This window comes from Ixodes scapularis, unplaced genomic scaffold (assembly GCF_016920785.2).
Source record: "Ixodes scapularis isolate PalLabHiFi unplaced genomic scaffold, ASM1692078v2 PGA_scaffold2__306_contigs__length_199485367, whole genome shotgun sequence".
NCBI classification, from domain to species: Eukaryota; Metazoa; Arthropoda; class Arachnida; order Ixodida; family Ixodidae; genus Ixodes; species Ixodes scapularis.
Window position 1 is genome coordinate 149,780,535 of NW_024609857.1, and position 24,741 is coordinate 149,805,275.

At 51.9% G+C, this 24,741-nt stretch overlaps 1 protein-coding gene and 1 long non-coding RNA gene across 2 annotated transcripts in view; one reads left to right on the forward strand and one right to left on the reverse strand.

The window, feature by feature from the left end:
* LOC120839904 (protein eva-1 homolog C) overlaps window positions 1–24,741 on the forward strand; it is a 275,051-nt gene that overhangs the window by 92,519 nt on the left and 157,791 nt on the right. The window lies entirely within an intron of this gene.
* Window positions 16,469–20,035, reverse strand: LOC115314114. The gene is made up of 3 exons (XR_005715171.1): window positions 19,698–20,035; window positions 18,955–19,072; window positions 16,469–16,670 (listed from the first exon to the last, which is right to left on the reverse strand). It is a non-coding gene; the product is annotated as an uncharacterized LOC115314114 (long non-coding RNA).

Genomic DNA, 24,741 nt, shown 5'->3' on the forward strand with positions numbered 1-24,741 from the left:
TAATTAACGTGAACACTCGCACCGTAGAGTTTTAGACGCTTAATTTAATTTTGCTTACGAGCTACTTACTGTTTTGTCATTATCAATAGGCGGTTGAGTTGAAAAGCTTTCCCCCTAATTATAGCGGAGGATGGAAAAATACAGAGGGCCTTCGAAAATACCAATTACCCGGAATTTAATTATACACAAAAATAATAAAGTTTCCCGCTTGCTGTTACTTCTGACATGATGTTGTACAAAAGAAACACAGAAAATAATACTCGCGAAATTACTCGTCTACTATTGATTTGATTACTTTGTAAAGCTCCCCGTACAAGTCTGACAGATAAAGCAACACACGGGGTAACACTAGGCATGATGTCAACAGCTACGATCAAAGATAAATGGAACCAAGACAATGAAAGGGAGGGAGTGGGACGCCTGTCAACCCCGATGCCCGTTTGGGGCACACATGTTCGGGAGGTGCCCTTAATCATTGGGCACGTTCTGTTCGGGTTCCCTACTCAGATAGAGTGACTCACGTGACTTCGGTCGCCATTTTGTTGTTAAATTTCGCCGTGCTGCCCTCTGCCGCGTCTCCTCGAAGAGCGACAGCCGGCATGAATGGTGTGCCGAAGGGAATACGGAGAGGAAATGCACGTTTGCAGCAAAAGTCGAGACACTTTGTGATATCCATAATACTATTTATTCACTGGTCGTATTCATGATACACGTAAAGTTGGTGTCAGGTTAAGTGTGCATGACAGGACCCCTCCCCCTCTTTCCACTTGATCAGAGTTGTGGTTCTCCTTATGGCCACTGCCTTTGGGAGTACCACGTTCGCGGCGAGACGCTCTACCGCGAAGCGGGTTCGTACTCGCGTGGCATGCTGCTCGTTGAGCGCAAACAGACACCAGTCACGTTGGTAACGGTGATAAACTGTTTATTTACAATGAAACAAATAACAACAACACAGCGGCTATAAGCTGGTGAACGCCGTCGGTGTGGAGATCGCCCACGGCCGAACGGTCGTTCACAAAGGTACAAAGTACGGGGTAAACGCTCACCGGTGCGCCGGAAGGGTCCCCGTTGTCGCCGCCGCCGAATCCCAGGAAGAAGAGAGAAGCCAGACTGCTGTCCGCTGGTCTTAAGATAACGGCGGGGCGAAGTGGCCAATCAAGGAGCGACACGTCGATCTCCTTTGTGCGGGGGTCCGTTACGGAAATCGCCCCAAGGGGGGGAGAGGAGGAAGCCACTCACAGTGGTAAGCAGCGCCACCTCTCGCTACGCCAGCGCGGCCGCCACGGCGCGCCAAAACGCTGACGCGACAGAATGTTGAGGAATCACAATCCCCACACTCCCCCCTCCTTAGCCAATAGTCACCCGCAAACGGGTGGACCAACACAAACACACAACAACTAGACTAAAATAATAAAAAAAAAAAGAAAAAGGCCGCCAGCGGCTACAACTACACGGGAAACAACAGCCCGGCTCATAGGTCCATGGTCCAAATTAGTTCTTCCAACGGTCCCTCACCAGCGGTACAGCTCCCAGCTGCAGTCAATCGGTTGCGTCATCCCGTGACCGCCGCGCACGTGGCGGGTCACCTCCTGAGCGCCCGGGCCGGGGTAGGGCGTCGAGCCCAAAGTGACGATGTCCCACAGCAGTAGTCCGCCGAACGCCCAGGCGTCGGACTTGAAGGGGAATACATGAAGGCAGAAGCACTCCGGAGCCATCCACCGCACTGGTGGTACGTGTACTGGTGGTACACGTCCGTCTCGGAGTCCGTAATGCTCCTGGAGAGGCCGAAGTCGGCGACCTTGTAGCAGCCGTGTTCGTCGACGAGCACGTTGAGGGCGGCCAGGTCCCGGTGGATTATCCCTCGGCTGCCGATGTAGTGCGTGGCCCACGAGCCCTGTCGGGCGAACTGCGCCAGGTCCCTGGGGCCCTTGGGACTTGTTTCCGGACGAACGGGAACAGCCGGTCCCTGGTCGGCGAGCTTTCCGACCGCGGCGGGCGTCACGAAGATGATGAGCCGGCAGTCCCTCACTGGAAACGATCCCGACGGCCCACGAAAACGACGGGCTGCTGGTTTGGTCCGCGGCCGGCTGGGGTAGCGGGGCCGCCTGACGAGTCACGCGCAGCTGTGGTCCCTGGACGCCGCTGAACTGCCGCAGCCAGGAGACAGCAGCTCACGAACGGCGCGAAGCAAAGGCTGGAGGTCCTCTTCGTAGGTGCGGAGCGTGCTGCGGTAGAATGACCACTTGGTCTCCGACCGCTTGTGACGACGCTCGCACCGCGCTCTTGCGTTGACATGTGGCACACGTGAGCGTAGGTGGCAATAACTGACCAATGGCAGTTACGCGTACCCTTTCCCTCGGAAGCCGTGTTTGGGGGATTCCCCTACGGGTTCATCCGGGAGCGAACGCTGAGGTGACGTATGTAGGTCACTGCTTGCCAGTAAACAATGGTGTCTGGCGCGTTCGCGAAGGCAGCAGGTGTATTGTGCTTTGCACTTCCCTTAATGTGACATTTCGCCACTTAATGGGGCTGCCTCTACGAAAACTTCGGATAATAGTTCCTCCGTCTACGCAGATTGTAGCGAGACGCCTGTTGTTCATCGTCGGCGTTATCTCGCGCTGCGGGTGCATGTTTTTGCGGGGGCTGAGTTTGCTCGTTGGCCCCGTTTTCCCTCTCATGGTAGGGTTTCAGATCGCACACATGTACCGGCCCACCGACTTTTCTTGATTGCAAGTTTGTCAGCTTGTACACGAGTGGGGAGAGAAGTTCCTGCACTCGGTACGGGCCACACCACTTCGGAGCCAAAGCAGCCGAAAAGCCTTTACTGGCATCACTCAGAACATGGTTGCGTCTGAGGACGAGATCGCCCACTTTGTAGCGGAGATCTCGATGCGAGCGGTCGTACTGAGCTTTTTGTTTCGCTCGCGCTACCCCGAGATTGCGACGCGCCTCCGAGAAGGCTTCCGTCATCCGAGTTTGTAGCTGCCGCGCGTGGTCCGTTTGCGTCGGCTGCGCGTTGTCCACCCCGGCGCTCGTCCCTAGGACACGGTCCATGGGGTTCGGAAGCTCTCTCCCGAATGTGAGGAAAGCGGGGGTGAAGCCCGTCGAACGGTTGAGAGTGGTCCGAAGTGCGAACCCGATCTCGGGGATATATGTGTCCCAGTCACGGTGCCTTTCCGCGAAGGCGGCCAGCATTGGTTTGATGTTTCTGTTACATCGCTCCGTGATGTTCGACTGCGGGTGGTACGGCGTGGTTGTTCTGTGCTTTATGCCAAGGGCCTTGCACGCGTCCACGAATACCTTCCCGACGAAGTAGCTCGCTCGATCAGTCAAAAGAGCTTCGGGGAATCCAAAACGGGTGAAAACCTCCATGAGCTTCTCCGTGATCGCTCGGGCTGTCAGCTTACGGAGTGGAAAAAGTTCCGTCCATTTGCTGAAGTGGTCAGTTACAACCAGCAAATACTGGTGTCCTTTAGGGCTCCTCGGTAGGGGGCCGACCACGTCGCAGGCTGCCAGAGACCATGATTGCTGGCTCGGAATCGGTTGCATTAGGCCCGGGGGTTTGCCGCCTCTTGGTTTGAAGCTTTGGCAAGAGTGGCAGGTGCGGGCATAACGGAAAACGTCCCGATTCATGCCCGGCCAGGTGGCGATGCGACATAACTTTGAGTAAGTCTTGGAGCCGCTCGCGTGTCCGGCCAAGTGCGAGTCGTGATAGTAGCGCAAAACTGCGTTTCTCAGACTGCGGGGTACCACTACCTTGAACGCCTCGTCGGAGTCGTTTTCGGAGGGTATGTACCTCAGCAAGAGCCTGTCATTGCTCAGCAGATATGAATCCTCCGTGCCCGCACCAATACCAGATACGTCCCGGCACTCGGCGCCTACTACAATACCAGTAGTGTTGCGCCCGGCGGTCGCACCGCCCGCCTCCACGGCGTCCGACTCTTCCGCGAGTCCGTCGATCACCTTTCGACAAAACGGATCATTCTGCTGGGCTTTCAGAAGCTCTTCTTTGCTGAACACGATTCCCACTGCGCTCACTGCGTCTAGGTGGTTGATCGTCTCGTCCGGGGTGGTCAGATCTGCTGCCTCCCTTTGGGACTGAGTCACGGCTTCGCCTGACAATGTGGATGTCGTTGGCTCGGCCTGGGTATTTGCGGAAATTTGTGTGCAGTCTACGGGGGCTCGTGACAATGCGTCCGCCACCACGTTTGTGCTGCCTTTCCGGTACCGCACGACGTAGTCGTATTTTTGCAGCATCAAAGCCCATCTTGCCAAGCGACCAGTGGGTTCGCGAAGTCGGGAGAGCCATATTAGGCTTTGGTGATCTGTTTCGATCACGAAAGTGGTCCCGTCGACATAAATGTCGAAGCGCCGGAGTGCAAAGACGATGGCCAAGCACTCTTGTTCGCATGTGCTGTAGTTCCTTTCAGCTGGCGTCAACGAGCGGCTGGCGAAGGCCACCGGTCGGAGTACACCTTCGTGCTGTTGGAGCAGGACCGCGCCCAAGCCAAGATTGCTGGCATCTGTTTGGATCAGAAAGGGCTTGTTCAAGTCGGGTAGCTTGAGTTCAGCTGTGTCCGCGAGCGCTCGGGAGGTGCGGCGAAAGGCCGCTTCCTGCTCGGGACCCCAGCTCCAACTCACGGACTTTCGCAATAGGCGTGTCAGTGGTGCTTGAAGCGTCGCGCAGTTTGGGATGAATTGGCGATAGAAGTTCACCATTCCCAGGTAGCGACGGAGGGAGCTCACGTCGGTTGGCGCAGGAAACTCCAGGATTGCCTGTAGTTTGTCGGGATGTGGCGCCAGGCGCCCGCGATCCAGTTCGAACCCGAGCAAGGCGATTCGGGTTTCGGCTATTTGAGCCTTTTCGGGGTTCAGGGTCATTCCCGCGGCTTTTAGCCGGTCGAGTACGTCCTCGAGATGACGTAGGTGATCTTCGAAGGTGTTGGAGTAGACGACAATGTCGTCGAGATAGGCCATTGCGTGTTTCCATTTGGCTTCTCCCAGTACTCGGTCGATCAATCGCTGGAACGTCATAGGCGCTCCGCACAGACCGAAGGGCATTCGTGTGAATTCGAAAAGCCCGCGGTGACAACAGAAGGCTGTTTTTGCCTCGTCACCTGGCTCCATCCGAACCTGGAGGTAGCCTCGGCTAGCGTCCAGGGTGGTGAAGTACCGCGCACTGCCCAAGTTGGACAGAATCGAGTCGATGCTCGGTAGCGGGTAGGCGTCCTTTCGTGTGACGTCGTTGAGACGGCGGTAGTCCACGCAAAGACGTGAGCTGCCGTCTTTCTTCGGGACCAGCACCACGGGGAATGCCCAGGGGCTGTTAGATCGCCGGACGACTCCGGTGTCGATCATTTCGTCCAGGGCACGGTCGATGGCTTTTCGTTTAGCCAAGCTTACGGGTCGAGCGTTCTGCCTTCTTGGCAGTTCGTCGCCCGTGTCAATGCGATGGCGCACTTCGTTTGTGCAGCCCGGTCGGTCCGTGAACATTGCGTCATAGCGGCGCAACAACGACGACAGTCGGGCTTTTTCTCGCCCTGACACGCTGCATGATTGCGTGAGCAGTGGGTGCGTCATTTCCCCGATGGGGGCGGCGCTCGCTGCCATCGGCGCTGGACTCGGTGTCTTGGGGTCAATGACCCGGTTTAGGGAGTCCCTCGCTTCCTCTCGGCGGCTCGTCGCGTGCGCCAATGGTGGCGTTGGCGGTACGGCCGGGGGTTCGCAGAAGGGTTTCAGGGGTGCAGACGTGCCCTCCCGATAGCCTGCGCTGCTGACGTCGATTACAATGCCTGTTTTGGCAAGGAAGTCTCTGCCCAAAATAATGGGCACCGATAGGCCAGGGAGATGAACGAAGCGTTGTCGTCTTACTCGATTCTCCCATCTCGCGACCAGCCGCGCGGTACCAGCCGAAAGGGCGGTTCCGCAGGCTAGGCGAAAGGCAGTGTTGCATTCTCGGAGTCGGACAGAATTCTGTCGGAGGTGAGTCAACACTTCGTCGCCGAACATCGAAGCGCTTGCTCCGGTGTCGAGGAGTGCCTTGAATGCCTTGCCGGCGATCGTTACGGAAATGAACGGGGCCGGCGTGCCGGTCGGGAAGCCTATTCTGTAGGCGGTCGGCAAAAGAGTGGCCATGGGACCCTCTGATTCTTTGTTAGCCACCGGTCCGTCCGTCCAAGGGCCGTTTACCGGTGGCTTTGCTCGTTTCCCGCACGGTGCGATTCCGTGTTCGGCCGCTCCGGGCACTGGCGAGCGATGTGACCGGGGCGATTGCACCGAAAACATCTTCTGTCGTCGCCTCGCTGGGGGTTCCGCCGTGCGTTTTGGTTTTCGCCGGCTCTGTCGTAGCGTGCATCGGCTCGCTGACCTTGAGGGAGCCTCGTTTGCTCCTGCCTCGCTGCCTCGTTGGGGCGCGAGTCGGTGGTTCTGAACTGCGGCGTCGGCCGGCTTGTTCGTCTACCGTAGGAGTACGGGTCGAGCGCACGATCTGAGATTGCGTACGTGTCTCGGCCCCGATCTTCCGCATAGTTTGCGGAATCGTAGCGCCTCGGTGTTCGAGATGGCGTGTCCCCGCTCCACGCGCAGCGCGGTTCGAGGGCCGCTGACGCTGGAGGCGGAGGCCGGTACGCACGGGCAGCGAGAATGTCTCCCTGAAGGCGCCGGGCCTCGGAGGCGAGCTCGTTCAGGTCGCGGAAACGGCTGCCTCGAAGATACGCAGCGAAAGTCGGATGGCTTTGGCGTATGACGCGTTCCACTCGCTCTGCATTGGGAGCTGAGGGTTCCGCGAGCTCGAAGAGCTCTTGCATGGCTCGTACGAACTCCAGCAGGGACTCGTCCGGATGCTGGGTTCGCTGTTCGAGCTCCCGCCGCATCCTTCTCTCGTAGTCGGCGGGAAGGAATTCGCGGCGGAACGCCTTTTGGAACTGATCGAGCGTTCCGGGTTGGTCACCGACAAGTCGGAACCAGCGGGCGGCTTCGTCGACGAGCGCGATTGGCAGAATGCGCTCAAGTATTTCACGATCGGACATTCCCATCGCGCGTTGGTACTTCCGTAAATCGTCAAGGAAGTCCGTAGCGCTCGCTTTGTCTGCGTAACCCCGATAAGTCGGGACGGGAATTCGGACCGGAGGTCGTTGGGCCTGTGGTGCGAGTGTTGTCGTTCGCAATGCACCTGTCAGACTCTCAATCACACGTGCCGCGTTTTCGAGCAAGGTGTGATGAGGCGCCGCAGCGGTTTCTCCGTGGGGAGACCGATAGGCTTCGCTTTGTGCCGGCGGCGGAGCACGCGTGTTCAGGGAAGATCCGGGAGCGATGGCGCCCGTTCGCAATGGCGTCAGAACCACGCTCGGCTCCAGGGGTGCGCCGTAGGGCGCTTCTCGTTGGAGGGTTGGCATTTCGGCTTCCCGTTGAAGTGGGGGCCGCGCGAATGCGTCGGCCGCGGTCGCCAGCGTGAGCAAATCCGAGAAGTCGGTCTGCATCGTCACGGTAAGCGCTGGTTGCGCGAGGACTCGTCACTCGGCAGCAGTCGCCACACACAGACGTACCAGGGTTCTGGTCGTCAGCCCTTTTGTTGGGCGCCAAATTGTGGTTCTCCTTATGGCCACTGCCTTTGGGAGTACCACGTTCGCGGCGAGACGCTCTACCGCGAAGCGGGTTCGTACTCGCGTGGCATGCTGCTCGTTGAGCGCAAACAGACACCAGTCACGTTGGTAACGGTGATAAACTGTTTATTTACAATGAAACAAATAACAACAACACAGCGGCTATAAGCTGGTGAACGCCGTCGGTGTGGAGATCGCCCACGGCCGAACGGTCGTTCACAAAGGTACAAAGTACGGGGTAAACGCTCACCGGTGCGCCGGAAGGGTCCCCGTTGTCGCCGCCGCCGAATCCCAGGAAGAAGAGAGAAGCCAGACTGCTGTCCGCTGGTCTTAAGATAACGGCGGGGCGAAGTGGCCAATCAAGGAGCGACACGTCGATCTCCTTTGTGCGGGGGTCCGTTACGGAAATCGCCCCAAGGGGGGGGAGAGGAGGAAGCCACTCACAGTGGTAAGCAGCGCCACCTCTCGCTACGCCAGCGCGGCCGCCACGGCGCGCCAAAACGCTGACGCGACAGAATGTTGAGGAATCACAATCCCCACAGAGTGAACGGTGGAAAAGAGGCGTGTCCATCCTCGCCTCTTCTCTGGCGTTTACTTCGTTAAAGCGGAAAGAGTGTTTTGTAGGAGGAGCTTGTAATTCACTCTTAACCACTTGATATTTCTTTCAGAGAACCGCGCCACCACTCACCAGTAAGTAAGGTACTCCTTTACAAAACTCACTGTAGCTCCACGAAAGAGGAGGATGGCTGACCGCGTCTGATAACGCAGCGCAGCTCGTAGCAATCGGAGCGAAACCACGCGCCACAGGAAACCGAAGGATCCCGGGTTCAATGCCCACCCCTGCCCGCTTCGGTTCGGATGAGCATTGTACCGGCGTGCGGTCGTGTATCATCACTACAGCGTAGTCCATGTTACGGACCCCAGGATAGCCGCGGTACTGCACTGAACGAATTTCTATGCAGCAGCGACACATCAGTCGTCCATGAATGCTGACTTCCCGCCGTCTAAATGAAGGTGTCTTTTTCCCCGTTTCTTTTACTTTGGTTGCGTTAAGTTTCTCCACCCAATCCCAGGTGTCTTTAAAAAACAGTAAACTTGCGCCAGCCCGCCCGAGCCACCACTGTGTTATCGTTAATATACAATACAATTGCTTTTACCACAAAAGAGAAAAACGTCCTTTTGCGTCTGGTTGCCATCTCACGTTTCTCACCTGTGGTGCGTGTTGTAGCCCTCAGGGATCAGGAATAACTCGTGGTGTCTCGATCGTTTTCGATTACGATACTTCGAAATCCCGTGAGCTCATACATTTTATGTATCGGGCCATAAGGATCTACCCCCACCACCACCCGTGTGGAGGGAGGGAGGGGGGGTCAAGCGCCATCTTTTCGGCTCGCTTATCGCTGGAGCCAGACTGTGCCGTACTTCGTGCGTGTGTGACGACACACGCCTTTCCGTCTTCCAGGAGGACGGTGGGGAGGAATTCCAAGAAAACGCGGAGGCTGTAATTTGGAGGATGATGGCTCTTTCGTAAGACGGAACCCAGTTTATTGCTGCGCTCGTTCTTATTTTTGGCTCGTGTATATTTTATGTGGTTTTATACTTAGTTTACTCTATCACCGGACATAAAGAAAGTGGCCGTTTTCCCCCCCGTTTCTTCATGACCGCCTAGGTAAGGTCATCCCCCACCCACCCACCACCACGAAAAAAAAAAAAAAAAGTTGATTTTCATTTTTATTACTTTTACCGCGATGTACTTGATTCCGAGCATAAAGAAAAGGAGAACATGGAAACTAAACAAGCAAATAAGATGTCTCAATGAGTGTTGAGACATCGGATAGCTCCTCGGGGGAGTGGTTGCTTCAGAAACATTTGATGTCACGGTAAATACATGTTGCGTGGTTGCGTCACTCCATACTAAAATTCGCTGCTTACAAGGGTCACTCGTCACAAAGTAAGCGATACATAATTCTCACATAATAGGGGAAGAAAAATAAAAACGTTCTACACATCTCTTTAATTAAAAGGTCAAAATCGAACTCGACGGATGCTGCACCTTTTATTCTGACTCCTGTTGTGTCATCGGCCATGCGAACCACGTAAGCCGAACCCAGACGGTCACGCGCGACGCTGTACGCCTCACTAGACAACAGTTGAACGTTTAAAGAGCACTATCTCCGCTCTCCCTAGCGACATTCCAAGTAGCGCGCACGCCGCGCTTGTGTGGTATATTGCATACCTTTCGCGATGACCAAGTTTATCTTATTCTTTCACGTTAGCGCACACGTTATACGTAGTGCGTGACAAAGTCGCCGAGTGAGCAGGGCTTGCGCGAGGCTCCTAATCGTGTTCTATTTCCGCTGACACGAAGACGCACTTAGAAAGAGGACGGCAGGATGCGTACACCGCGAGCGCGAGGAGGAGGTCGCTTCCCCTGCCGGAATGCATGATCGCGTTGCGCCGAGGTAGCGTAGTATGCGCGGCGCGTGTGCCTGCGTGAATGTGCAAACATGGCGGCCCTTAATTATGACAGCGCCACCGGGGACCGAAGGTGGATGGCCGATTTGTCGACATTGCTCTCTCGTTAGTCCAAGCGTGGCCTCCGAGATTCTTGGTGCGCAAAGCTCTCCTCCGGCACTTCCAAACTCTCGTTTGCCCAGCAGAAGGAGTGTACTGCACAGCTTCTCAAGAGCTACGCAAGACTTGCGCTGATACAGGGCCGCCATCAGCATCGCAAACGTTATGTGTGTACGCGGTAGAGAGCTCATATTTGCGTTAAGACTTCGAAGGCTGAGGCGCGCTAGCGGTTTGAGCCGCTATTCATGTGACGCTCAGCTCATGGACTGGCTCTGGGAATGCTTTCTTTCATCCAGCATTTGCTTGGACGGGGCTTCTGGCAAGCCGGCTTTGATAATAGAAAACAGTGGGAGAGATTGTGGCCGAAAATGCCGCTGCAGCAAAGGGGCCGAAGCCGTCGAAGCCCGGGTCCGAAGAACGCTTCAGAGGAATGCGAAAAACGACAGAACGCAAAATACGAGGAAAATTAAGCGCAGAAAGATATAAAACAACACTCAGATTTCACCCTACCGCTTCCTTAAAATAGTCATCTGTTTTGTGGTGAGAAGCATCGAGTGTAGTTCGAGCAAACTAGCGAATCTTTTTGCTATCCGCGCAACTAAGCAAGCGAGCATGATGATGCTCAAAGCCCTCCTCCGGCTCTGTACCTAGCGCCATTGCGGCAAAAACAACCAAAAAAACTTCTTTTTTTTTTTTTTAGGTTGTTTTTGTTGAATGGAGCGGCCGTGGAGGAAGGCTTTGTGAGCCAGGAATTTCGAATGCCATGGTCCAAGTCACAATGCATTTTTTTTTTCCGCCTGCCGTTGGATGCTTGTTTTCGCTAATACTCTGACGCTGATTGGGGCGTGCCATAATATGCACACTTGTCGCTTTTTAGAGCGCAGCTTTTAAAGGCGTCCGTTTCCGGGTTCAGCGGCGTCGCCGTTGGCGTAGCCGCGCGCGTTGCATTATGGGACGCCCCGTTAAATTTAGCGCGAAAAGTTTTGCTAAATTTTCCGCTAAATTTAGTAGAAAAATGTTCCGTAAATTTTCTGCTGAATTTGGCGGGAAAACTTAGCGGAAAAAGTTTCGCAAAATTTCCCGCTAGATTTGGCGGGAAATTTAGCGAAAATTTTCCGCTAAATGGGAGGCAATGGGGAGAGGAGGAGGGAAGAGTACGGAGGGGGAGGAAAGGCATACCCTCCCCTCCGTGCCTTCCCCACCTCCTCCTCAAGAGCTGCGCTCTAATTACGTATTACACGGAATTGTAGGCGCCTTTAATTTTTTGTTGTTGTTTGCTTTCTTTTTACCCGGTCATCTCATAGTCATTAAACCGCAGGCACGCAGCAGACAAAATACGCGGTGTTCACCGCGGATATGACAAAATTACCTGCGTGAACACGCCTCACGAATGTTCGAAGCAGCTGTGCTTCACATATTTGTACGCTTCTAAAATATCTGCGGACAGTTGTTGCGTGACCAGCCTGTCAGGACCTTGATACAGGAAGAATGTGAGACCGGCTCTTAGTGGTTTGTCGTCACGGGTCGCTGCTGTCCGGTAGCAAAGTGCCGGAAAAAGTTTTTTGGGGGACATGAAGATTGCTCGTGGGACTCCAGCCTCAGAAGATCATTTGAAGATATCAAAGCAAGCACTAGTTCTCGCATTTTCGCGATGCATGCGATCAATTACGCGCGTTGCGTACCTGCTGGATACTCCCTAGGCTATTGCAAATAGAAATCTTCCCAACACAGCCGTGATCCTCACTGACTGTGGGCTCACATAGGCATTGAGGTCTGACATGTTGTACTCGGTTTCACCTTGCGATGGACCGCGAAGGACGCTACGAGCCATCGAATGCCAATACAATGCCGTGTGAATGTCATGTGGCCTAAGGGAGGGGACCAGTGACGCACAGAGACCCGACTAGTGCGCTGGATTGACATGAGGTGGCTCGTGAGTGCGGTTGTCCTTGGTATCTCCTCATCGGTTGACCTAGGATCTGGTGGGCCAGCTGCGCTCCTCCTCCAATTAAAGTTTCTCCTTGACTATTTTTTTTCCTGTTCGCTGGATTGGGAATTTGATTTATTGTGTTCTGGTAAGGTAATGAATACCTTTTAGTACAATCATCTAGTGCAAATGCTTGACCAGACGAAGTGTATGCAGCATGGTTATTAAAAATGAAGGTTTTGAGGTGATAGAGATGGATCATCAATATAATAGTGAGCTGAAAAAAGGCTATACTCCGTTTCATATCATAGCGTAGGAGCTCACATTCAGAGACAATGCAACGCACTCTGTCGCGCGTCGTGTCCGGCCATCAGATATATACCTTGACAAAAAACACACACACACACAAAAAAAAAAAAAAAAACGCGACAAGGGAAAAGGAATGAACAAACATAACGAAGTCTCAAATGCTGGAGACTTCGTTGTGTTTGTCGCTTCCTTTTCCTTTGTCTCTTTTTCTTTGTAAGTATGAACGCTCACCAGCTAGCCTGCGCCAACTCTTATTTCTGCATGAAGTGTGGTCTACATGGCTGGAGATAACCGCACTGTCGATGTCTTTAATGCGTCGGTGTTGCATCTACAGTGCGATATATAGCCCCGCTGCAGACCGGACCAGAGCTCCGGTTGCAGCAATATATGCTTTATGATCTTGCCGTTGCAAGGGGTTTTAGTTAGTCCTCTAGACGGTTCTCCTGGTGACCGCTTGGCGACACCACAATCCATTCCAGTGCTTTGACGCACACGAGACGGACACATACCGTCCGAAAACAAGCCACCACGCGCAAGAACAGAATCAGTCGAAGTGGGGATCGATGTCGTAGGGATCCCCTTTTATTCGTGGGCCATGATCCGATAGCGGAATAGACGCAATGGCGGACGTGACTTCTTAATTGGCGGGTCTCGTAAACATCCCGGCGGCGAGGCTATTTCTGGGTCGAGTGCAGCGCCGCGCTGTTGGATCCATCCCGAGCGGGCCGTACGGCTCGGTGAAGAAGCGCTTCCCATTCACGAGGAAACGGCACTGTTTGTTCTGGGCCCTAAGTCTGGGCTTTGTGAGATCTCGAGGTTCGAGCGGATTTTGTTTACACAGCGGGGGCCGCGTGGTCCATCCGTTTTCGCGGAACGGAGCGCCGCCACGTAGAGCGCGCTTTTCGCGCTTGCGAACTGCCAGATAAGATAACCCAAAGCATCGCGACTGCTAACCGCAACTGCTAACCGTTCGAAAAAGAGACGAAAAAAAGTTACCGCAGAGCAGGACAATATACTTTATCACGTCATTTACATGCTCGAAAGCGAGCGGGTTGGCATCTCGTGCCCTGGTGCACGCAGCCGTCTTTCTTTTGGACGGTTGTGGTCTGGACTGGGCTGGACTGGGCTGGGCTGGGCTGGGCTGGGCTGGGCTGGACTGTATTGGGCTGGGCTGGGCTGGACTGGACTAGACTGGGCTGGGCAGGTCTGGGCTGGGCTCGACTGGGCTGGGCTGTACTGGGCTGGACTGCACTGGACTGGTTTCGTGAAACCGCGATGCGCGGTTCCCGCTGTGCTTTTTCGCTCCGTTAGTTGACTCGTGCGTTACGCCAAGACCTCCTAGATAACAAAGCTGCAGCACTGATACAGATGTCATCATCAGCCAAGGCCAACGCTGGGCAGAGATTGGACACGACGATTGCGTCAGCGTTCAGCTCAAAAAACTTGACTTGAAGCCGAGCGCTGACGCAGCACTCGTTTCCAATCTGTGTGTCCAGTGTTGTCCTTCGCTGGTGACGTAGAAATGTCAACGATACGGGCTTTGTCTTCTAGGCGGTAGGCGGCGATCGAGGGAAGCTTTGGTGGCTCCACGCGAAACCGCCGACGCATCTAAACAAAAGACTGACCCCCGAATTCATAGATGTGACTTGCTCTGAAGTCGAGCTTCAACTTGCTCAAGTCCGTCTTGCGACGAGCAAGCGCGCTTCATAAACGCGCCTTAACTTGAACCGATCTTGAACGGAGCTTGAAGCGAACTTGAAGTGCCCAAATTTCAAGACTGGGTTGGACCTACCTTGAACACGACTTCGTAGTCATTTCAACATGGCGGCTTGCTGATGTGATGTCGCATATGGGATCGCCGCGTTCAATATTTGTGTCCTGTAATTGCGGTGTTGCCCTCGGTCACGGGTATTTTTCGCCGAGAGAAGCGGCCATTCCTCCGTGATCGAATGCACCCCACCGGGATGTGCGACAACGAACGGCAACGGCGCGGGAGCTGCTCGGCCGCGACTTGACCGCCTGATCCGAACGGCGACAACAGGCGGCTGCCGCTGATACCCAAGCTACAGTTGCTCGTCACGCTGCGACGTTTGCTGGCAGGATGCTTCTAGCTGTCAACATTTCACAACGGACGGCGCGCGGTGCAATCGGGAGAGTGACGCGTCTCACCGTAAGGCATCTGTCGCTCGGACTCGTCTACTTCCCCGGCGCTCCCGAAATTCTCCGCCTCCTTCGAGTAACCGGGTTCACGCACGCGTGTATCAAAAGCCCGGGTCCCGGTGGCGATTATGCAGACATTTATGAGAACTTAAGAGCAGTTGCCTGCATAAACTACCCAGGTAGGTTCCCCCGCTTACCGAAAATAAACAAGCCTCCAGAGCTTCTGGCGCAAAGAACCTGAGCAAGCATGTGCGGTGTGCACGCACGTTTACTGATGCAAGCTCTTGACCTGACGTTCTCTGTATGCATACTAGCAGTTGTTAAAAACAAAATCGCCGAAAAAATACAGGGACACAGACAAAGGGAAACAGGACAAGGCGCCTTGTCCTGTTTCCCTTCGTCTGTGTCCCTTCATTTATTCGGCGCTTTTTGTTTGCAATGAACCAACTGGCCCAAATCTCCACTTTATTGTAGTAGCTATTCCCACTTTTGTGTTGTTTGTGCTGGATTACTTGTTCAAAAAATGACGTGTAGTATGAACTTGCCCCTTGCGTCAGTAAAATAAATATGGAAAATCAGGAATGCCTTCTAGTTTGGTACTACCATGCATTTCGAGTTCTCAAGTTATCTCTGAATGGTCAAATGGCTGCTTAGAACAAGATTGGTCATATATAGCTGCTGAAAGCTCACACTGATTCCCCCCCCCCCCCCCCCCCCCCATGTACAGATTCTACATTTTACAGATGCCACACACTTCACCAATTTTTTGTTCCAACAAGTTTTGACGTGTTTTATTACTGTATTTGTGCACTAGCTGTGGAAAAGCTTACCTGCTTTTCCTAAGATTTCTGCAACATTTCACAAATGGATGTGCCGAAAGCATTGTTTAGCACTGTGCTGAGGAGTGCTTACCAACTCTCCCCGAAATAATATCTAATGAAACAATAGCCACCGGTTTAATTTTGTTTTGCTCCAAAAAGATTTATTACTATGCACAGGTTTGCACCAAGCTCGATTCGAGGGCACAACACTTTTGTGTCCACTCCACAATCAAAATATTATTGCCTCGTGAAAGAAAAAATACATCACAATTCTTCCAGTGCAATAAAGGCAAGACAAAATGAGTTGACCTTTTGTATGATCGTTCACTCACACTAAACTTCACACCCATGCACATATTATCTGCATGCAACCTCCATAATGAAGATGTTGGGATGATAATTTGCCAAATTCTTGAAAACATCATATATTGTCTCTCCGACTCGTAACATTTATTAACTCATTCAGGTACAACACCATCCAGATAAAGACTCGCAACACTGCTGAAAGAAAAAGACGATCCCCATGCCTCGTTGGGTAGTTGAAATCATCACTCCGTGCGCAGCATCACGTAACCTAGGGAAAACGAGCCATCCTTGCTGCTCTGCCAGTCATACCAGCCAGGGGAGCCAGGGGATAATGTTGAGAAGATCAGTGCAACTGCTAGCTGAAAGGGGAAGAAAAACAAGCAGACTGAAGCCAGGGTGGTACTGTATAGATAGGTATGGTGCCTGGAATGCATCTCCGACTGGTGTGTCTACTGTGTCCAAAGAAGTAAACCCTCAATTTCTGCCCGGTGCATCATACAAGTGTCATGATGTTGCCGGTCGCAATCCTGGCGGTGTCCCAGCAGCGGTGGTTGATGTGGCAAACGCCTGTTCTACTGCAGGTCGCTTTACAGTTCGACAGTCCACTGAAGCTTCAGTATCCAGTAGTTGGGACGCCGTGACGACAGCGACACTCGCGTTCGCCTCGTGGTACTCGCAGCTGCTCTTTAACGTTTCAATGGCCAACCGCCAGGATCGCAACATGCAACAGCGTGACACTTCGGCTTCCGTGACGTCATTTGTTGCCACTTTCGGACCACTTTTGATGTACGGGCAGCAAAGGACGCTAAACACACCAGTCGAAGACTTGCTCCAGGCACCATACTCGTCGGGTAGTTGAAATTATCACTCCGTGCACAGCATCACATAACCTAGGGAGAACGAGCCATCCTTGCTGCTCTGCCAGTCATGCGAGCCAGGGGGCAATGTTGAGAAGATCAGTGCAACTGCCACCTGAAAGGGGTAGAAAAACAAGCAGACTAAAGCCAGAGTGCTACTGTATAGGACCCCCCTTCCTCCTGGCACCAATGAAATGGGGATAATACGTATGTTGCACGGAGTGCACATTTTCAAACTTTTGAGCACATAGTGAGCCACAATTCATTAATCACAATCAGTCATTTTTAAAATTCCTAACTGAAATGCTTTGTCTAACTGATGTTTATGACTAAATTGAAAATAAATATGATATGATTTATGCTTTGCTTGGGCATAATGACCTAAACCTGAAGCAGTGGAAATAAGATAAAGATGAAGCTGGAGTATGCAAAGCGACCATCCATTTCATGTGTACACCTCCCTCCATCCTCGTCTTGTTTGCATTTTCGTGATCTTCTAAATCATTAAGGGATCATGCTTTTTTTTCATTATTTTACAAGTTATTTTCTCTTTGATTCTTGCATTTCTAAGTGGCATGTCTTGTGAATGCTGTGCCCTGCGTGTTTCTTTCCCCAATGAAAATACCCATTCTCTTTTCTTGATTGTCTTTAGAACTAATGTGAACCCTGTGCTAAAACTATGGTGGAACGTATTGCTTCCTCTGTTTCCGTTTCATTACTCGCTGCACCCTCAGAAATGCATGAGCCTCAATACTGCTGTCCCACTTCCGAAATAAAAGAATTTGAATGGCTGCAACCTGTGCATTAGCCTCCTTGTTTGTCTTGTAATCATGAAACACTGCCGACATAAAACCTGCAAAAAGGGAATGGCTCAAGCTCTTGACAAACAAACATACAGACCAGAGCTGCTTATTTAGATACATATCCCAACATGCGGCACTGACGGGCAAACACAAAATAATTTTCTGGAGGTGGAACTGCGCATCTAGAGGCCCTGAAAGACTCCAAGTTTTGTGTTTACAGAGAGCTGAGATGCTAAATTATAAAAAAAAAAATCATTCTCACCAACCTCGTATAGCCTACAGCAAATGCTGCACATACATTTGGCAGTTGAGGAAAATGGAAGGAGCGCAAGCTTGTGCTTATATCTAGGAAACAACTGTGCCGGTGAACAAATTATCTCCCAGTGGTCCACATTGAGTGCATTTCAGTCGTCAGTTTAAAATTGTGCACAAATACTGTAGAAAGGAACAGAGGAGAGAGAAGAGACAAGCACAGCCTGCAGAAACAGCTCAAGCCGAGGTCACACCGGCCTTGGCTCGAGCTGTTACTGCAGGCTGTTCTTTTTTCTTCCGGCCTCGGCTCGAGCTGTTACTGGAGGCTGTTCTTCTTTCTTCCTTCAATACATTGAATTGTGAGTTTGTGCTTGTCTCTTCTCTCTCCTCTGTTCCTTTCTATTTGTGCACAAATTTAACCATGTTCAATCATTACCAACTCACCCAACCAACCACCTTAATTCAGTCATCAGGTTTTCAAGTTTATGCAAATTTTCATAGTCACTAAACAGCCTTCCCAGGGTGCTTATATATTTCCAAGTTTAGACGTTGTGCGAGTCGTCAGCTTGTGAATGCAAACTAGTGCGTCACAAGCTTCATAGATGTGTGGTGCAGAAGAAAAACAATGTGACGAGGACACGAGAGGAGGGCCATGGTCGTAACAAAAACGGCTCGGGTCATAAATGACTTCCTATTAACAATTGCAGTGGTGCGAGCATTTACTGCCGTAGATAAAGATGTTCGAGCAGCCAAATAAACACGGCACTGAAGAGTACAGTGACGAACTGATGGTTGTCGCTGAACTCGACAAACGATCAGGGTGTCACAGTTGTCTTGAAAAAGTCTGGCATACGTTTTTATGAACAGGTAGAATGTCTAGCCATACTGAAACATGCCATACCGATCTCTGGAACAGTTTGTCGCATGCAGACTTGGGCAGCCACAACTTTTCAGTCAGTGAAGCAACTGCAGCTCTGAGACATGGTTGAACATGTGGAAGAGCGATGAGCGGCCTTCCACATTCAGACGACAGTAGGCCATAAAAGCAAATTTCTGCAGTCACGTCAGCGGGAAGAGATGCTTTCTGCTGTTAGTCCACTCGCTTGCAGCATTGCTTACACTGATGTGGTGCTCCCAGGCATCATGGTCACTCATTTATGAGAAGACAATGGGTACCGACCTGTAATGCTCAATAGACATTTAACAGGAAGTCGCCCAAGCCCTAAAGTGCCCTTTTACAACACCAAATACATGCAGCTGCATTCAACAGCTTGAGCGCTTTACTCGTGTCCTCGTTACTTCGTCTTCCTACCAGTGCACCGTTGGCTGCAGCAGCATACTTACTGTAGACGGGGGGCACATCACTGTGGACAGGGGGCACAACATGACAATGCTCGTTTACTTGCCTGGAAATTATGTCCAGCCCAGACCGCATTCACTGGCTGAAAAAGCAGTCCCCTTCCTAAAAAAAAAAAGAAAAGTTTATGTAAGGCACTTATATGAAATATACAAGATGTAACCACAAAGCTAATATTTCCTAAGGTGCTACTCCTGCTCCTGGTCATTATCTTTAGGAAGGAGACTTCTGAAAATCATATAAAATGGTTTGACTTCAATCCATGACTGTCACAAATGAGAGAGTGGCAGCGTCGAGACTATTTACAGCCGAAACGATCAAATAGAAATTAGAAAAATTACAGTTTCAAAGATAGCTTTCTTGATTACAAAAGGTGAACAACCCTGCCTCTGCGCACCAAACATCAGTGACAGTTCCACCGCCTCATGAACAACATGTTCCGGGCCTGAGTTTTTGCCCGCGAAAGCCCGACGAGGTAAGCATAGCTGCGAAAACTATGAGGCCCGGTAGCTACTTCCTGGTTTCGATCACCGAAAGCACAGGCACCGCGCCCAACGCTTTATGTAGTGGCGCCCATTAAAACAAGCCTTTGTAGAAACATGTAAGCAACACAAAATAACGTTTAAAACAGCCGAAAGAGCGCTTAGGCCAGGCCGCATAGTTTCCAGTTTACATATCCGAGTACTACGCCGCATAGTTTGCATTAAGGAAATGTTGTAAAAACACTTACCTGCTTTGATCACCGCTTCAATTCGTAGTCATTTTCCTTCCGCATCGGGAGTTACAAGCGCTTTTTCGTTATCAGAGTCCCGTAGAAAGATCCTATGAGGATTTTAAACTTTCTTGTTGAGGCGTGTGGACACGGCACCGGAGTCGGCCACACACTCGAATACCTTTTCATTCTTGTTGAACCCAGATAAGCATTCGTTTCTTGCCTTCAGTGAATCCTAGTTCAAGCTTCTCCCGAGTTTTCATAATGAAGGAGACGTCGAAACTCACATGACGCCAAATATGTCCACAAGCGAGCGACGCCAACGAGCGAAACGAAATGAAACAGGCCAGGAGCCATCGCTCAAATTGAGCCAACGTTGCTAGACGGAAAAGCGCATTTGTCTAGAAAACGCGTACAACGTTAGTTTCGAAACCTGCGAAATAGCATCTTTCACGATTTGCGTTTCGTAAAGACATGCTATGAAGAAAATTTTAAGAAGCAACTTCTTTTTGACGTGTGAAACTCTTTTTAAAAGAAAAATTGCAACCTAATCTCGCTCCCAGGCGGGGAGCAGCGCGAGCGCTCGCGACTTGAACGGGTCTTGACGAAGGAAGTTCGCGGGAGCGTCTATGAAACGTAAAAGCCAGCTTGGGCGTTTTCAAGTCGAACTTGGTGTTGAGGCGGACTTGAGCAAGTCGAAGTTCGGCTTCAGTTGAAGTCACATCTATGAATTCGGGGGTGACTCTCCGAAGACAACATACCGTTGCCAGGTTAGAATGGGCATCCTTCGTTTAGTCGTAGCCCCTGCGCTAAATGCTAACGCATTTCGTCGAGAATCAGCGTATGGACGGACGGCAGCGATTTCGGCATTTGTTTTCGTTTTGTTGTTCATATTTCCATTTCTGTGGTTGTGTTTCTCTTGTTGGCGGCTTTGATTGTCCACGCTACATCCGCGCCAAGGCGGCGTCCTAACATGGGCAGTTCGTGAATCCTCAGCACGATTCTTCGGTCAGTGCGACAGCCGTGCTTTAATAGTACGATCTAATTCTCGTTTCATTGCCGCTCTTGGAAAGCATTCGATTATTTGACTGCATTCTGAAACGCAACCTGGAGAAGTCCGAGCCTCCGAGGCAGACATGCTCATAATGGGAGATGTACGTCGTCGGTGCTGAGGAGCATGGCTATAGTCGGGGCTCGGGTGGTGTCCGAAATGTCCAGCTTGAAAACTTTTTGTAATAGTTATAATAGGCTGACTAATCATGAAATACTACTCTCGTCACCAGTATACGCGCACGGACGAGTCTTTACGACGGCACGTCCCAGTGACCTGCTGCCGGGCATCCTTCGCTCCCAAATAGTTCCTCACTGTGCTGCTTATTCTCAGCAGCCAGTCGGCAAGACGAAGATGAGCTGCGAATCTGGTCGCATTAGCCATCGACGGGGATCTCCAGTCGTCCCTTATAAGTGGCCAGACTGCGTCGCCGTCAACGCAGACGGTCCCAGCATGAGGGGTGTCTGCCCCGGTGATGGAGAATGGCCGGACTCCGTGTTTGGCAAGCGGCTTTGAGGAAGGCCGGAGGAGGAAGTGCCCTTCCCTCTCTCCCTTCCACAAGCCTCACACGGCGTGTGCAGAAGGCTATGGGGGCGGGATGGTGCGGCCAAGGTGCAGTCTGCCCTGTTGCTGACCCCTGCCTTCTTTGCTTTTCCCCGGCGCTCTCCTTTTCGGCTGCCGGCTGCTCCTCGAGAAGTCGGCGGCGGCGGCACCGGCTGTGGCGTACCGTATTTCTCCGGCCCGCACGTGCGCCCGATTCGTCTCCGAAGGAGGGAGGGAAGAAGGAAAAGCTGATGACAAGTTTGGGGGTGGACGTTGTCGCGTTGTACGTGCCGCCTGCTCGGCTCTCGTCTGCGGCGTCGACCGATGCTGCTGGACGGAGCCTGCGGATTTTTTTTTTTTGCCCGGGGACGTCGCGACAGCACGTATTTGCGTGACGTGAAAAAGCTTTCGGGAGTTATCGTCGCGTTACTCCGTCCTTTTATATTTTTTGTTTGTTTGTCGAGTTAGGTCAATGTTCGGCGATGGTTCAGCCCGATAAATGCAGCTGCCTTATCCGACGCGTGCAGCTTTTCTTTGCATCTCAGCGTCATCTTCGCTGCGTCGAACGCTACAGTGGCTTGTTCAAACCGAAGTCTATTTGTCGTGTAAGGCTCGCCATAATAAAGTTTATTCCTCCTCCTCCTTCAAATTGCAGCCCAGTGGCCAGCAGTCTTTCGCACAGTTAAACGCTGCCGTTAACCGGGATTTCGGCTGTGCGTTAAATATCCTCAGGTCATTTCGATTAATTCTCAATCCTGCGCTATTTCATGGTCATTCGTTTGGACTGAGCATTAGTGTAGATTTCCGGTGCCTGTCGTTGGAGTAAAATGTAAACACCAAAATAAAATATCTTTTCTTAAATGTTTTTAAAGATTCTTTTTGTGTGTGTGTGTGTTAAAGCTAGGGTTTTGTAGCGAAGGCGTCTATATAGTTTCCTCTGAAACCCTGCAAAGCAAGATTACAATGAACTTGACTGTACGTCGCAGACTTCTTCAGTAATTCATCACAGAAAATGCATCACAGAAATAGACAGTCCGTTATTCCACTGTGTTCCGCGTTCTATGTACTTTGTACAATTTGCTTTCTTCCGACCTTACATTATAAATGGCAATTTCATATGACATTTTTAAAGCCAACCAACCGGTTTAGATGTTCGCTCCTCCGGAGTTCTTGTCGACGAGCAGCGAAGAGTTGCCTGCTCGCCACAAGCGCCAACCTCCCCCGTCTTCCGCCTCGGCGCACTCCCGTTAACTTCGCGTCACCTCTCCCTACGAACGCACACACACTCTAAAAGCGCCCTGCCAACGTTTACCGTAAACGAGCGAACCTTCGCGAGCAGGCGCCGCGCACGCTCATATGCCGGGGGCCCGCAAAAGTTCGTTTCTCATTCCGCTCTGTTTGATCGGAGAGCCGCCGCTCCCGTCTGTCTCCCTGTGGCGGCGGGGGGCAAAGTTCAAGCCCGAGAGCCGAGGCAGCTGAGACGCCGAGGAGCCGTACGGAACTTGCGTGGGTCCCGAGGGCCCGGACTCCGAGAGCGTGCGGAGCGGGCTTCCCAGCAGCTGTCGCGGTTGGAGCGCGCGTGCATGCCGCGCACCCCGGGCACGCGCCGCCGGCGGCAGGCAACGCAGCGACGCACCGTCCGCGGTTTAAAAAAAGGGATCCCCTGGCTGCTGTTGTCTGTGTGCGTTGCCGCGAGTTCGTCTATGAATAGGAGCCCGGGCCCGGGTCGAGCGAGGAGGCTTCTTCCTGGGATGCTGCGTGGCTCTGTTGTGACGTCTGCTCATTCGACGCCCCGCTCGGGAATGCGCGCGCCCGCCCGCCCCGGGTTTCGGCGACTGCTGCGATGACTCGCGATCTTCTCTGCGCGGCGTTAGGAGTTTCTGAGTGTCTGTGCAGCCTAACAGGGGTGAAACTTAAGCGTAGCTTACGAACGGTGTTTTTTCTCCTTTTTTTGTGTGTATTTTTACGGTTCTGCGAATATGGTTTCGATCAACAAGACTGCATGTTCTTACATTTTGTTGGTTTCCTTGGTATTTACATGGTTTTCACTTTACTATTTTTGTACCTCTTTTTTGCTTTAGGATCCAGTTCGCGGGGTACTACGTTCTGACTGCGTACTAGAGGACAAGAGGCCGTATTTTCATCGTGTTTTGTTGAACGATAGTAGCAACATGAGACAATAAATTGTAATCTGTCAAAAACAAGTTACTTGTCGACACTCATGAAATTCGTGTTGTGATTTATATATTTTTTTTCTTTTCTTTATTTTTCGAGTGTTTGCACTTCAGATAGGTTTCGGTCTGCTCCGCCCCATTTCGACACGGCGTATCTGTACTGAGGGCTACAACGTTGCCTGCTTCTACTCGTAACCCGACCACCGCCTACAGTCTCCAAACATTCATAGCCTGAGGTTGTAAACTGCACTGCACGCGAACAAAGGGGCGAAACGCGCCGACGACCGCAGGAAGGCTCCCAGCAGAATGCACTCCGCCATAAACTCCACGAGGAAGTACGAGTCCTTTGTTTGTCCATCATCCGAAGTCCCCTTCCCACGCATCGACTGGAATGGACGGAACGCTTCCAGGAGTGGGCATAAGAGTAAGCCGAGCCCCGAGCAATAACATGGCGGCTCCAATCTCCGCGTGCCTCCCTGCACCCGTAGTCCAAGTGTCGGCTTCGAGAGGCCGCTTCAGCTGGCGACTGACCATGCAGTCGTAGCTGGTCGTCGCTGCCAATCAAGGCCTAACGATGCGCCGGAAACGTTCCCATTGTCTCGGCATCGGGTCAATGACCTCTCGTCGTTGGGCCGCGGGGACCCTTTGATGCTCGAACCATGTAGGAGCGCGCACTGCGTCTGTTTGGCAGAGGAAGCCTTTCTTGGGGCCAGAAATTGATGGTCGGAACTGCCCTGTGCGACGGCGCAGCAGTGGTGCGCCGATGCCGATGTTCCAGGAATCGCCCGCCCGTCTTCGTTCTATGGGTGCATACTATAATATACCGCTTTGGTTTTTTTTATTTCAGATGGCGTCTTGCCCAGTTTTCGAACGAAGATTTATGCATGGTCGAATCTGGGTCACGTTGACGTGATACACTGTTCGCAATGATCTTTGTGAGGGCCGCCCAGTCGCCGTTGTTTTCTGTTTCTTTTTTTTTCTTCTTCGTTTTATAGGAACGTTTTTGACTGTCTGAATTTACTTTGTAGCCATTCTACTGGGATGCCGATGTATTTTTTGTCAATATATATTTGCAAGTGTATCATGGCATGATGCTTCCGACTGCCTTCTGTATTACAGTTTTGATGACTGATAGACATACCATTGTTTCAGGTCTGCAACCGTACTATTATAGGTGTTCAGTCCTGCTTTTTATTTCTAATTGAAAAGACTGGAGGTGATAATCTTATTGCTGTCCTAACCCTCTACCGGACGCTTAATAAAATATAAAAAAAACTACAAAAAATTCGATGAA